Here is a 13,868-nt window from a genome sequence, read left to right on the forward strand (position 1 = left end):
GCAATTTTTGACGTAGTGTGGTCCTCCACAACCCCAGCATTGAACTGGGGGTCTGGTTATTCCTTCGCCCTCCAGCCTGACAGACTGTTCGCTCATTCTGGATTCACTGATTGACTTGGACCTAAATGAACCTCTTTGTACAGTTATGTTGTTCTGCCCTTTACTAATTCCCTTACCTCCATTGTTGCGACTTCCTTTACTGTTCCCAACTGTTTTACTACCCCTTTTTTCATTCCATCTTTTATTTGGAGCGTCTCCTTTCTGTTTATTCTGCTGATAGCAAATTTTGGCTTTACGGATAGCTTCATCCATCATCCTAGGATTGTCAAACTCAATCCTTTCTCGTATATACATGGGTAAACTACTGACAAATCTTTGCACCTTGGCTTTTTCTTCTTTAATGTAGGGCACATAGCGAAGCAGGGAGGTGAAACGATTAATAAACTCGTCCATAGTCTGTTGTCCTAACCGCAAATCATGGAATTCCTTTGCCTTTTCATCATAGAAGCACTCGGCCAGATATCTTTCTTTGAAGTACTTCTGAAATTTTTCACACGTTATGGTCTGTTCGCTTACCCCCTTGATGATCTTAACCTCTTCCCACCACAGGGTCGCTTTCCCTTGTAACTAAAAGATGGCCAGTCGTGCCTTCAGGTTGTGGTCATATTCATACAACTGAAAATATTTGTTCATGTTAATTAGCCATGCTTCAGCCGCTTCCTCCTGTTCCCCATCAAAGTGTGGGGGTTTAATTTTTCAAAATTCTCCCTGTAATTCCACCCTTTGACATTTTGAAGTCTGCTATTCGGATGCATTATCAGAATGGTCCTCTCCCTCTTCTGATTTTTCAGGCTCTGTTTGATAGTTTCTCTCTTCTGTCATCCTTTGTTGTTCCGCACTGGGATTAGCTAGTGGTGGGTTCTACCTATCAGACAAACTCTTTAAAATTCTTTCTTGCTCCACCGTCAGTCGTGCATTATCCTCTCATAATCGGGCCATCTCATTTTTCAGTTCCTGGACCGTCTCAAGTATTGCAAGGTTCGTGCTACATGTCTCCTCGCCAAGTTGTACCCATAGCTCTGGGTTATCCCTAGGATTTATTGCAGGTTCCTGGCCTGCTATCGATCTGTGCGGAGCACTGCTAGCTCTCTACATACTTACTGTCACTGCCTAGTGTCTCGTTGTTGTTTTTTTTTTCTTTGCCTTGGCCTAAAATGAAATCAGGAGAGTAGTTAGCATTATTAGCTGTTTTATTGTACATAATAAATTGTGACTGCATCAGCTAAAAAAAAAATTGATGTGTTTACTACCACATGTTTAACGTGTTCAGAATTGTCCCAGAGGTCACAGTATGGAAACCTTTGCTCTGATACCAATTTGTCACATACCCCGGGATTAATTTTTTTTTTTCTTTATTTACAATACCATAAGTTGGCATTAATCCCCTGTACGAAGATTACCTTACAATTTGACTTTCCGATGCTATGGTCCACCGGATATGATTTTGTTAACGCATCTTCGCCTTTTCCGTTGCCGGAATTAACTAGCTATCACAGGCACTGAACAGAGGGGCACTGCTGGTGATATCAGCGTTTAACACCCGGCCATGGCATTTAATTACGTCGGCTTGTTCACGTGTAGGGGTGAGGTCCAGGGTGTACTGGGGTTCGCGCCTTTGGTTTTTACTGCCTTACTCGACGGTCAGGATGTTTTGATGTCTATCTAAGGGTTGCGTTGCCTCTGGCGTTACCATCACAGGTTAACCCTATGACAATAGTCTCTATTCAGTCTTCTTGAGATTTCCGCAAGGCTTGGCGACCCTGCTTCAATCCGCTCCGCCTCATTGCTGCCAGAGGATCGACTTGAGTTCCTCAAAACGCCGAGCGACCATCCAGAGGCATCATATGCACTTTTTCGATGATTTCCTGGTAAAGTTACATCTGCTATCCTTATATATTTTGAGTTCTATCACTCTCGGTTCCTATTTCTGTTTAGAGATTTTTCCTGAGTTTGTATTGGGCTAATGGACATCATGCTTGTTTGTTTTTCATGGGGCGCAGTGTTGCCCAGCCTTCCGAGCTCGCTACTGGAAGAGAAAGGTCTCCTTCCAATTTTATGACTTATCCGACTTCCTTACAGGTGCGTTCTTTTTCAATCACTCTTAGGGTAGTTGTTCAGGGTTAGTGTTTTCATTTATGTCTGGTAGCAGAGGGGTTTCTCTCCCTCGTACCCTGGACGTAATCCAACGATCCACAACCTTACCCCCCTCCCATTGTTGGTCGCAGATGGCGACAGGAGGCTCACACCTGATCTGCTTTACGCCTCTTCTGATTGCAAACGTATGGGTTCCAGGTGGAGCCAAATCAATCCAAGTTTCAGGATTGAGAAATGTTAAATCTATGAAGGCCTGTTTTCGGCTATTCTGAGTAGTTGTAAATTTGATTTTATTATTCAAGAATATGTATGGGTATAGCTTGATGCACATTCTTGTTGGTTTACATTGTCTGTACACAATCTTTTTACTTACTTCTTATGATAATAGGATGTTCGTAGCCTTGCGGCTTTTGCTAATTTTTGCATTAGAGTTCTGTCTCTATTCCTATGAATGAAACGTTAGCAATGATGGTTACGTGCTTTCGGGTAATAAAGACCCAGGTTTTATGTATCTTCTTCAACAGATGGTTGCGTGCTTTCAGGTAATAAAAACCCAGGTTTTATGTATCTTCTTCAACAATCAATCGATGTCCGTTAATCTGGTTTGCACAGTCTTTTATAATGACATAAGACTATGGATATTTATTTTGGCAAAACCCTCCTTATGGTTTTGGTAAAGAAGATTTGCTGGGAAATTCGCATGATTTTATTGATAGCAGTTCGAGGCATGATTATGAATTTATGCTTTACTATGTATATGTGTTGCGGATTTTAATCTCGCTCACAACGGGCAGTCAAATATTGATTTTACCTTACAAAAACAATTTTGTTCAGAATCTAATATCTCTACTAGATATCTCGATTTACAACTCTGTTCTCTTTTTCTTTCGAGATTGTGGATTGCAGAAAGATGTTACTTCACTTCTGTTACTCGTTAAATGTTTAATGTCTACTTTTATTACAGTATTATTGGAAGAAAGTTTTGCACCATGGTAAATTATCCGACTCGAAGGGTTTATTTTTTAATTACAGTTTTCCAATTTATCTCTTTCCTTTTTGGTATGCTGCTATAGCCTGTCTTATTCTTTCTTTTACCTTACTCGTAACCAAAACTCATTTACATTCTCAAGAATTTAACCATCGTTTTCCCCATACTATGTTTAATCCTATTGTTATTCCATTCCGCTGCATTATATATATATATATATATATATATATATATATGTTCTAGCAAGGGTTTTCTCCTAGGGTAGAATACCCAGGGAGCAGGCTACAAGTAACCCTTAATACTTCCTAGTTTTACAGTTTTGTCCCTGTCCGGTTACAGTGAGACTGAAGCTTTTGCGGCTCAGGGATATTCAATGCTCAGTGAATTTGTGTGGTTAATCCTCATAACCTAATCTCTACGCTTGAATTCCCTCGCTCAAGGTATTCCCACCCCGCACAGGTTTCTTTTTCCTTTTGCATTTCACAGAGGCAAAAGAACACAGTCTCTATAATCAGATATCTATTACTCCTCAGTCACTTTCTATGCAGCAATATATAGAGTATTGAGTATATCTCTTTCCAAGAAACAAAACAGATAACTTTACAGATGTCCAAGGGATTTTCTACTTACCTGGTCGCTGCCGGGCAGATGAATTTCCTCAGTGGATCACCTGCAATACCTGTTGCATTCTCTGTTTATCCACCCAACCGTGAGACTCGTCCTTCAAGACCAGAGTCTCCCCCCTAGCTTTCTCTTGCCGGATCACTATCCTCAGCAAGATTGCACTCAGTGCTTGACTATCTGGTCCTTACCAGACTTAGTCTTTTCAATCTTTTTCCTCTTTTTCTCTGCCTGTCTCTACAGCGCAGATTTTTGCCACCCCCTTCCCTTTTTCCCTGGAAGCCTTTCCAGTTAGGGAAGGTAGTTGAGTGCAGTTTCAACAACTGATTTTCTTTTCCAACTCCCTCTCAGAAGTCGCCAACATTTCAAGAAGTATTTCTTTCTTAATATATTTTTAATACACATATAAATAAAAAGAAATACTATTAAAGTTTTAAAACAGTCTTCCAATGTTATACTTAATTCTGTCTTTTACCACAGTAAAATTCAAATATCTACATTCTCCGGGGTCATCACAATATATATATATATATATATATATATATATATATATATATATATATATATATACTATTAAAATTGCATTTAATTTTTCTTTTAAATGTATAATTGCATTTAATTTTTCTTTTAAATGTATGATATATATATATATATATATATATATATATATATATATATATATATATATATATATATATATATATAATAATAAAATTATTTAAGTTTTAATTATTTAATTTTAAAAAGTGTATTTACACTAAAAGGTCTTGGAAAATGGTTGTTTGAATTCTGTCTATTTTGGAAAATGGTTGTCTGGATTTTAATTTAATTAATGATAGGGATTTAACTTTCATAGAATATTCTAGAATATTTTTAGTAGTATATATAAAACGAAAGATGAAAACACTTTCTTTTGGATTGCCTAGCTGTCACTCACATTTCTCATTTCCAAAAAGTTAGCCACTCTACCAACCTTCTTGACTTGTTAAGTCAACAAAACTATAGTGATCTAAGAAGACTTCTCTCCCTTCTTTTTGGTCATTGAAATAAAATATTAAAGAGTCTCAATTAATCTCTTACTTTCTTAAGGTTTGATAGACCATATTGAACTTAGTGGATGTTAAGCATCATCATCATCATCATCATCAAAAACCAACCTAGATCCATCTTAAATCTGGATCTACCAGGGATCAAATCTCTTTTCATTTTGAAGGGTTGTATCTCAAGAGATTTGATCCCTCTTGGCTCTCGGTAGATGGATCTAGATTGGTTTAATTATTAATGATAATTATAATTCTAAATATAATTATTAGTTTTATATTTTAATTTTTATTTTGATGTAATTTTATCCATTCAAAATATTTAATTGATAATTATAATTATTAGTTATTAATTACTTAATTAATTATTTTTTTTTTTTTTTTTGTTGGTATAGTCAAAATGTTTGTAGGATATTATATTAAATTACAACATCTCTATCGTACTAGGCTGGAGAGTGTCTCTTAGCTCAAGAATGTCATATGAAATGAGTTATGATTTTTTGGAGATGTGGTAATCATAAGCCATGATATTGGTCCATGATATTGTAGTAAAGCCTATTTACAGATTAAGAAGCTCAATGGTAAAGTGGGGGTAAATCTCCTTTGTTAAGAATTTTGTTCCATATTTTTTTAAATGTATATATGTTTAACTTATATACTAGTACAACCACATTAAAAATATTAATGTGGTTGATATATCCAAGACTTTATAAATATAACAAAAAAAAATTATTGTAACAAAAAATTATTGCAACAGGAAGAATGCCTTACCAATGTACACATTTACCTTAACCCTGTATAAAAAAAAGTTATGGGTCAACTTTAACTTGAGAAAAAAAAGGAATTACACATCTTATTGTAAAATGGATCATTTTGCTAAATAAAATTTGCTTATATATTAATTTCCCCATCTAATTAGAATATGAACTTATTATAATTGGAATAATCTCAAATCCCTAGGAAATTGGCCGGAGGGGAGCCATGTGGCATGAATCTAATTTAATTTGAGAAAAAAAAGAATTAGAGGCCTTATTGTAAAATATACCATTTTGCTAAATAAAATTTGATTATATATTAATTTCCCCATCTAATTAGAATATGAACTTATTAGAATTGGAATAATCTCAAATCCCTAAGAAATTTGTAGCTTTTCACTTTAAAAGAAGTTTACACATTAAGAGATTTGATCCGTGGATACTTAGTAAAGCCAAAGTGAAAACAAATCCAAGTTGATTTATTTATTAGTTTTTATTAAAACTATTACGATATATGTGCATAAATTACTCTCAATTTTGTTTAAAAAATTATATAAAATTTTCTTTAAAATATATATTTATATATTCAAAATAGATTTAATTTTTGTTATTAATTTAAAATATAAAACATATTCTCATATATTTTGATTTAAAATTGAATTTGAATCTAAATTTAAATTATTATAAAATATAAAATTAAAACATAAAATATTATGACCAGATTTGACAAAAAGAAAAAAGAAACCATAAAATTAAAAGAAACCATAAAATTTTAAAATCTATAGAACTTTTATTATATTTATTATAGTAATTGAATTATTATATTTTTCATAGTGATTGAATTTAAATTTAAATTATTGCCAAAATTAAAATATAAATTTTAAATTAAAATTTAGATTATCACAAGATTTGATAGAAAGGAAATAGAACCCATAAAGTTTCAAAATCCATAAAATTTTCATTGTATTTCAGAATCCTCAATAACAATATATGTTGTAAAGACGTCTTTGCTTATTGTTATTGGTAATTGCGATGAAATATTGAGAGGTTGACTCAAACCTAGGAGAGCGAGAGCGCCGAGCAGGCGTTCAACCAACGGATTGCACCAAACAGTCGTCCAACCAGTGCCTTCGAACGTGCCCAATCACAATGAAGGTATTGGAGATTATCGAATGACTGTGGATGTTTATACCATAGCGCCACGTCTCAGCCTTACCACCTGTCCATCGACAAGCTTCATGCTCGCATGTTGTCTTACGTTCTGCCTCCTGTTCAGCGACGTGCAAGTTCATCAGGGCATCCAACCTTCTCTAACTGCGCTATTCTGTGAATCTAAGCGCGTTTTGGCTTCCTCCTGCTCCGCGCGTCTCTATGCGGGGGAGGTTTGTCCTCTTTACTGTCCTTGCTGCTCTCCGTTGGTCTCATTGAATTTGTGTTTCTTCTTAGAAGCACCTTGTGTTTTCTCAGCTTAAGCATCTTTCCGGGAACTTCTTCTACTCAATTCCCATTCCTGATTATCATTGTCCACTGATATAACCTATGCTTATCTAAGGTGCCTTGACCCATCAAATTCTATTATACTCCGATTGTGCTCGTGGCAAAAGGTGACGAACTATGCCTGTGGCGTCCTGCGGTGCTCTCGCTGTCGGTGGCAGCTCTGTGAAAAGGTTAGTATTTTTTCGACCGAAATTCTTAAACAGTTTGTTATTTTCCTTGTCATTTCTGAAATGGTTTTGGTCCTTGTAGTGTTATGATAAAAATTGACTGTCTTCTTTATAAAGTGGTTGTAAGGAACTTGATAAAGGATGTCTCTGCGATGGTGCTGCCATCATACTTTTTATTTTGAAAGAGCTAGCAATATTTAGTAGCCATCTCTGTTGCTTCATTTCCAAAGGTTTTATTTTACGGTGTTAGCTTTTCTTTCATAGTTACTGGTTAAAAAGATCAGTATTTCTTTCCTTTATCAAGTTTTGGTAAATCTTTTGTGCATGTCTTTCTCCCTTTTACCAGGCTCAAATTTCTGGTCTTTTTTCCTTATTTGGATCTAGGATCCTATAGTCAATTTGAAGCACTATTGTGTTATATCGAAGCCCTGCTTAGATTTTAGGTTAAAAATAGGGCCTTGTGGTGTAAGTGCAAACATTGTTATTGTTTTTGTATCATCTTTCCGAGCCACTCTTGATTCCCCCTGATCGTTCCTTCTTTCTCTTACGACTTCCCTGGTTTTTCCGATATTGGATTTTCTAGGCTGATTACCCTTTTTTGTCGACCGGAATAGTCATGACGTAAGATGGAGAGGGGTTGTTACTCCTTCCCCTTTAATGGGTACCGTCGCTATTGAAGTTCGCCTATCCTTTCTACAGATTTGAATGTCAAATCCTTCTTTTTTGTTGTCAGTAGTGGGGCTTTCCAAGAAGGCCATGCTTCAGTATGTTCGAGTATTTTCTGCCGATCCCTAGATTTTGTCAGAATTTGAATTTTTTCGTAGGCCGTCATACCCATATATTACCTGGAGGTTTATTTTCTGTATTTTTCACACATTTGGTCGCTCTGTCTCTCCTCTTTTTAGTATTAACCAAACGGTTCTCTGACTCCCAGCCTATCCTTCCCATTTACAACCTGGAGGCTTCTTTCCTATACTACTTTACACTTTTGGTCCTTCTGTCTCTTCCTCCTTTAGTATAGTCAGTACTCTCTGACTTGATGGAGGCTTTTTCTGACGTGTCTGTCGCGTCAGCCATGGTGCGGGCCACCATGGAAGCGGAGGAGAAATTTGGCAAACCGACCATCAAAGACGATTGGCAATCTTCCCTAGTAGATATTTTAGTTCCCCATTCTCTAATTTCGGACCATGACCAAAAAGGTGGTGGATCTGATATCCCGCCGCGCAGAAGGAACCAACACCTTGCAAAGTCCTCCCCTCCCACTGCGGCCATAAATTTGGATAGCTCTTTTCTATTGGACAGGATAGCCAGCCTTCAAAATCGAGCCCTGGTCGGTTGTTGGCACTTCTCAACAATGGGGGATGGCCAGATGAGATCTTGGATAGGTTCTAAATGGAACTCTCTTTTGGGGTATATCCCGACCATTGTCAGGCTCATGAACAACTGGTATAGTTTCCATTTTTTAAGTGATTGTGATCTGGAAGTAATCCTAGCCCTCCCTTGGGTTCATGACAAAAGCTTTCTTGCTCTGCATAAATGGTAGTGCGAAGTACCCCAACGAACAACTTTATCTGGATGAAACTTCCGAGTCTTCCCATCGAACTGTGGACTAAGGAGACTTTATCAGATATAGGCAATGCCATCGTGAGATTTATCTATGTTGACCCTAAATGTCTCGGGGCAAAGGACAAAAGAGTCGCTTGGATTTTAATCGAGAAGGAATATAAAGGTGGCTTCCTTGAGAATATTGACCTAACATGGGGCGAGTCAAACATTCAACAGAGATTGGATTACTGGGGAGTACCATTCCAATGCTCTGTTTTTCATAAAACATGCCATTTTAAAATGAATTGCCCTCGTCGTCCAGGTGGAAGACAAATGGGGAGGGACCATTATATAAAACCTTCTGTCAACCTGTCGGGAATGGGAGGGGAAGATCAAAGGGGGAATAGAAACCAAGGCATTGGCAGGGATCCCGGACTTGGGAGTACCCGCCACTCCCCCCCTTGTTGTTTTTCACCGGGTAGATCATCAAGCCTTTCACTCAAGAGGACTCATTCCCTAGAGCAATTCCGCCAGAATCTCAGTCCATTAAAGGAGAATATGACCATGTGCAAACCATCATATAAGTCACGATCCCCGAAACCGATAAATCTTTCTCCTTCTGAAAGACGAATGACTTTCTTAGCCAACCCTATGCCCCCTGAACCATTTCCGGACAAAGTTTTACCTTCTCCATCACATATTCCCCATCCATTCCTGGATATCCCATCTGCATCTCACATCACTTATATTTCATCATCATCTCCATCTCCTGAAAAGCCCAAATCAACGCCTCAGGGGAACGCAACACCTCCTCCCCTCTTGACATCTTCCAATCCAAACAAAGCCTACACAAACTTAAAAGGAAAGGCTCCATGTCTCTCTATCACTCCCCTGAACTCTCCCGCATCTTCTCCTCCAAATTCCTTCGAATGTGATCTGGGTCTTCTTTTAAAGAGAGAATCCCTCAATCTTTATCCTCTCACTATTCATAAACCTAAAAAGTCTCCCTCTCCTTCAATCAGCCCTACCTCGGTAGGGAATATCACTGTAAGAAGAAAGCAAAACAAGGGAATCATACACTTTTGTGGCAGAAAGGGAAGGGCTGATTTGAACTTACAAGATCTCTCATTGGTTGACATTCCTATCATCGATCTTGTAGCAAAGGTGCCGCTTAGAGCAAGCAAGCCTGGGGATATGTCCAAATGATCAATATTCTCTCTATGAATATTAGAGGTCTAGGAGCGGACCCAAAATTTTTGGCTCTAAAGGACCTTTTTAAGTCCTCAAATTCAAAGATTCTACTTATTCAAGGGACTATGCATGGTTGCCAGGAAACCATATCTTATTTCAGACGCATGTTTCCCACCTGGTACATTGCTGCGACGAGTGCTATTGGACTATCCGGAGGCCTTGCAGTGCTGTGGGATCCGGTTTGGATTTCGGCAGTGGCTTTCAAGTGTTTTGCTAGAATTCTCCTTCTCGACTATATTAGGGGCTCCCCCGGGCCGATTCACATCCTAAATGTCTATGCCCCGTATAAGGAACGCTTTCCCTTCTGGGATCGCTTTCTGTCCTCTGAGATCTTGGATTTGGATTCTCTGCTGATTGGGGGGGACTTAAATTGCACTCTGAGCAATGATGAGATTTGGGGAAGGGGTAGGAAAAATGATCTGGTGGGAGGTATTATCAGAGATGCTATCCTCCAACACAATTTTGTTGATGTTTATCCTTTCATGATGGGCCCTACTTGGGATAATGGGAGATTGAAAGATGCATATCTTGCTAAGAGACTCGACCGTTTCCTTATTCATGACAGGTTGATTGATCGTTTAGGGATTCCCTCTTCGAAGATTATTCCGAGCTTCATCTTGGACCACAGACCTATCTCCATTCAATGGAATCACTTGGGACACAGGAATGGTTTTCCCTTCAAGTTCAACAGAGTTTGGTTAGAGGATACACAGTTTAATAAACTCATACAGGATTTTTGGCTATCTTCTTCCTCTGAAGACCGATTTTAGCATACCCAAACCTTCTTGGATCACTTGTCTACCCTTAGGAAACATGTAAAAGGCTGGCAACGAGAAAAGGTTATTTCTACTAGGGAACCTCTCAAGGAGATAAATTGTAAACTTGAAAGATTATCGTTATGTCTGAATGCAAACAATGTGTCCCTGGATATGAGAGCTCATATAAGGGAACTGGAGAGAAAAAAGCAAAACATTCTAGCTATTGAAGAGGCTACCTGGAGATTGAAGAGCAGAGCAACCTGGCTTAAAGAGGGTGATAGAAATATAATTTTTTTCCATAGATATGCAAACAAAAGATGAGAACTAAATTCAATTTGGGAGATAAAAAATGAGGAGGGAATCTTGATGGTGATATAGGAAGACATCACAAAGGAGGCAGTAAATTATTTTCAGTAAGCATGTAGAAGGAATAGGGGCAGCGATTTCGAAGACATCTGGTGGGGCATTGAACCTTATCCAACAATGTTTTATGAGGTGCAGGATGAACTACTATTTGCCAAAGTCACTGAGGAGGAACTCATGAAAATCATGAAATCTTTTAAAAAGGGCAAAAGTCCAGGTCTCGATGGATGGAAAATTGATTTTTTCTTTCACTTTTATGACCTTTTAAAGTCTGACCTTTTGGAAATGGTGGAGGAGGCCAGGATAAAAGGAAACATCAATCATATTATATCCTCCACTTTCATTGCTCTTATTCTAAAATAGAAGGTTTCTCTCACCTTCACGGACTTTAGACTCATCTCTCTTTGTAATACCCTCTATAAGATAATCTCCAACTCATCGTTGACAAAATGAGAAATATTTTAGCAACCCATTTGTCCCAAGAGCGGCATGGTTTCCTAAAGGGTAGGAACATTCTAGAGGCTGTTTCTCTTACTCATGAATGCCTTCACTCCATGCACTCAAAAAACGCTGAAGCAGTTATATTGAAATTAGATCTCAAGAAAGCATATGACTACATCGATTGGGGTTTCTTAAGGTGTCTCCTCACCAAAATTGGCCTCAATAACAAATGCGCTAATCAGATAATGGCCTGTGTTGAAAACGTAAACTATGCTATTCATATCAATGGTACTCCTTCTTCTTTCTTTCCTGCCGCAGAGGCCTGAGGCAGGGATGTTCTCTGTCCCCTCTCCTTTTTATTATGGTCATGGAATCCTTAATTCTTCATATAAAAAGGGTTGTCAGAGAAAAGAGATGTCGTCCTCTCGCAATCAGCCGGGAAATTTCTATTTCACACAACCTATTTGTAGATGACATCCTGCTTTCAGCGATGCTTTGTCGCGCCTCATGGACCTGTTTACATGACATATTGGGAAAGTTCCAAAGAGCTACGGGGCTGTATATAAATGACAACAAGTCATCTTTCCATCTGGAGGATGTTAATACAAAACTTATTGTTCATCTGGTCCACCTCTTCAATATAAAAGCAAAACCACTTAAAGATGGCCTGAAATACCTGGGCTTTCATTTAAAACCTATGGGCTACACATCTGCAGACTGGATGTGGATCCATGACCGATACTTCATGAGAATAGCTGGATGGGAATATAAATGTCTTTCAATGGTTGGGAGGGCGAGTTTAACTCAAGCAGTTCTGGTCCAATTAATGGTCTACTGGGCCCATTTATTTTACATTCCTGCAAATATAATCCACAAACTAAACAGAATAACCAAAATTTTTATCGGGGGGGGAACAAAGAGAGAAGAAGATTCCACCTTACTAAACTCTCAGATTTGACTTGTCTAAAGAAGATGGGGGGATGGGGAATCATGGACCTCCAAAAGTTTGGCATAGCTCTTCTCTGCAAATCTTTATGGAAAGGAGTTTTAGGGGATTGTCTTTGGAGAAATGCCATCAAATCGAAATATATGGACAACAGAGACATATCCTATTGGTATAGAAAAGGGACAATCGGAACTCCCCAAGGATCAGCCATATGGAGGAGCTTTCGAAAAATTGAGCAATTTTTTCTTCAAAATATGGTAGGGAGTTTTCAAACAGGGAAAAATATTATTATAGGACTTGATCCCATAGCGGGAGAAAATGAGGATATTTCCTTCCCTCAGCAGTTACTTCGGGTCTTTCAGCAAAAAGGGATCTTCTATTGGGAGCAGACCATTGAGAGATGGCTAGGGTCTCTTCCAATCTGGAAAACGGCCTCGATGCTGGACCTCAATGGTGATTTTGCTCACCAATGGAATCTGATTACTTGGTCTATGAGGAACAGGGGAATTTACAAATCCGAGGTGGAGGATAAACTCATCTAGAAGGGGTATAGGGGAAGGACGAATGTTTATGTCAAAGATATCTATTTAGTACTACAAAAGGACAGTCCCATACAACAGGATAACATTTTCCCTATTATCTTTTGGAAATCTGGATGTCCCTATAAGATAATCATATTTTCATGGCTTGTTTTCCATAATAAGAACCTTACATGGGATAACCTTCAAAAAAGAAACTGGAGCGGGCCTGCTATCTGTCTTATTTGTAAAACTGAAGAAGAAAACAACTTGCACATTTTCCTAAACTGTCTTCAAACATAGGGGCTATGGAAGAATCTGGCAGACCATTTTGGATTTTGTTTGGTTTCCTTTCTCTCTCTTAAAGAAGCTTTTGAATGGTGGAGCAATCTGAAATCGGTCTGGAGGCCTATTCCTCTATTAACCCTTTGGGCTATCTGGAAATGGAGGAACAAGGCCCTTTTTCAAAATAGCAAGGAAAATTTTAACTCAGTTTTTGGAATCATTCTCTCCCAGTACTACTCCGGTCATTCCTCCATTACCCTTCAGAGATTTGAAAAGTTGAAGGCAAAAAATCTTGATTCGACGGGCATAACTAGAGCTTATTTTGATGGGGCGGCTCAAAATGGTATATGTGCTTGTGGTGTCTTTATTATTACAATGGAGAACCAACATATTGACATTTTTTGGAACGGTGGGAAAGGGTCAAACAACAAAGCAGAGGCAATGGCATTGGCTGGTCTCCTTATGTTTTGTGACTATCTAAACATTCAAGTTTTGAAAATTTACGGAGATTCCAAGGTCATTATTGACCATGTTAAGTC

Source organism: Pinus tabuliformis, chromosome 5_2 (genome assembly GCF_031772625.1).
Source record: "Pinus tabuliformis cultivar Carrire ecotype Pingquan chromosome 5_2, CPIR1, whole genome shotgun sequence".
Lineage (NCBI taxonomy): Eukaryota > Viridiplantae > Streptophyta > Pinopsida > Pinales > Pinaceae > Pinus > Pinus tabuliformis.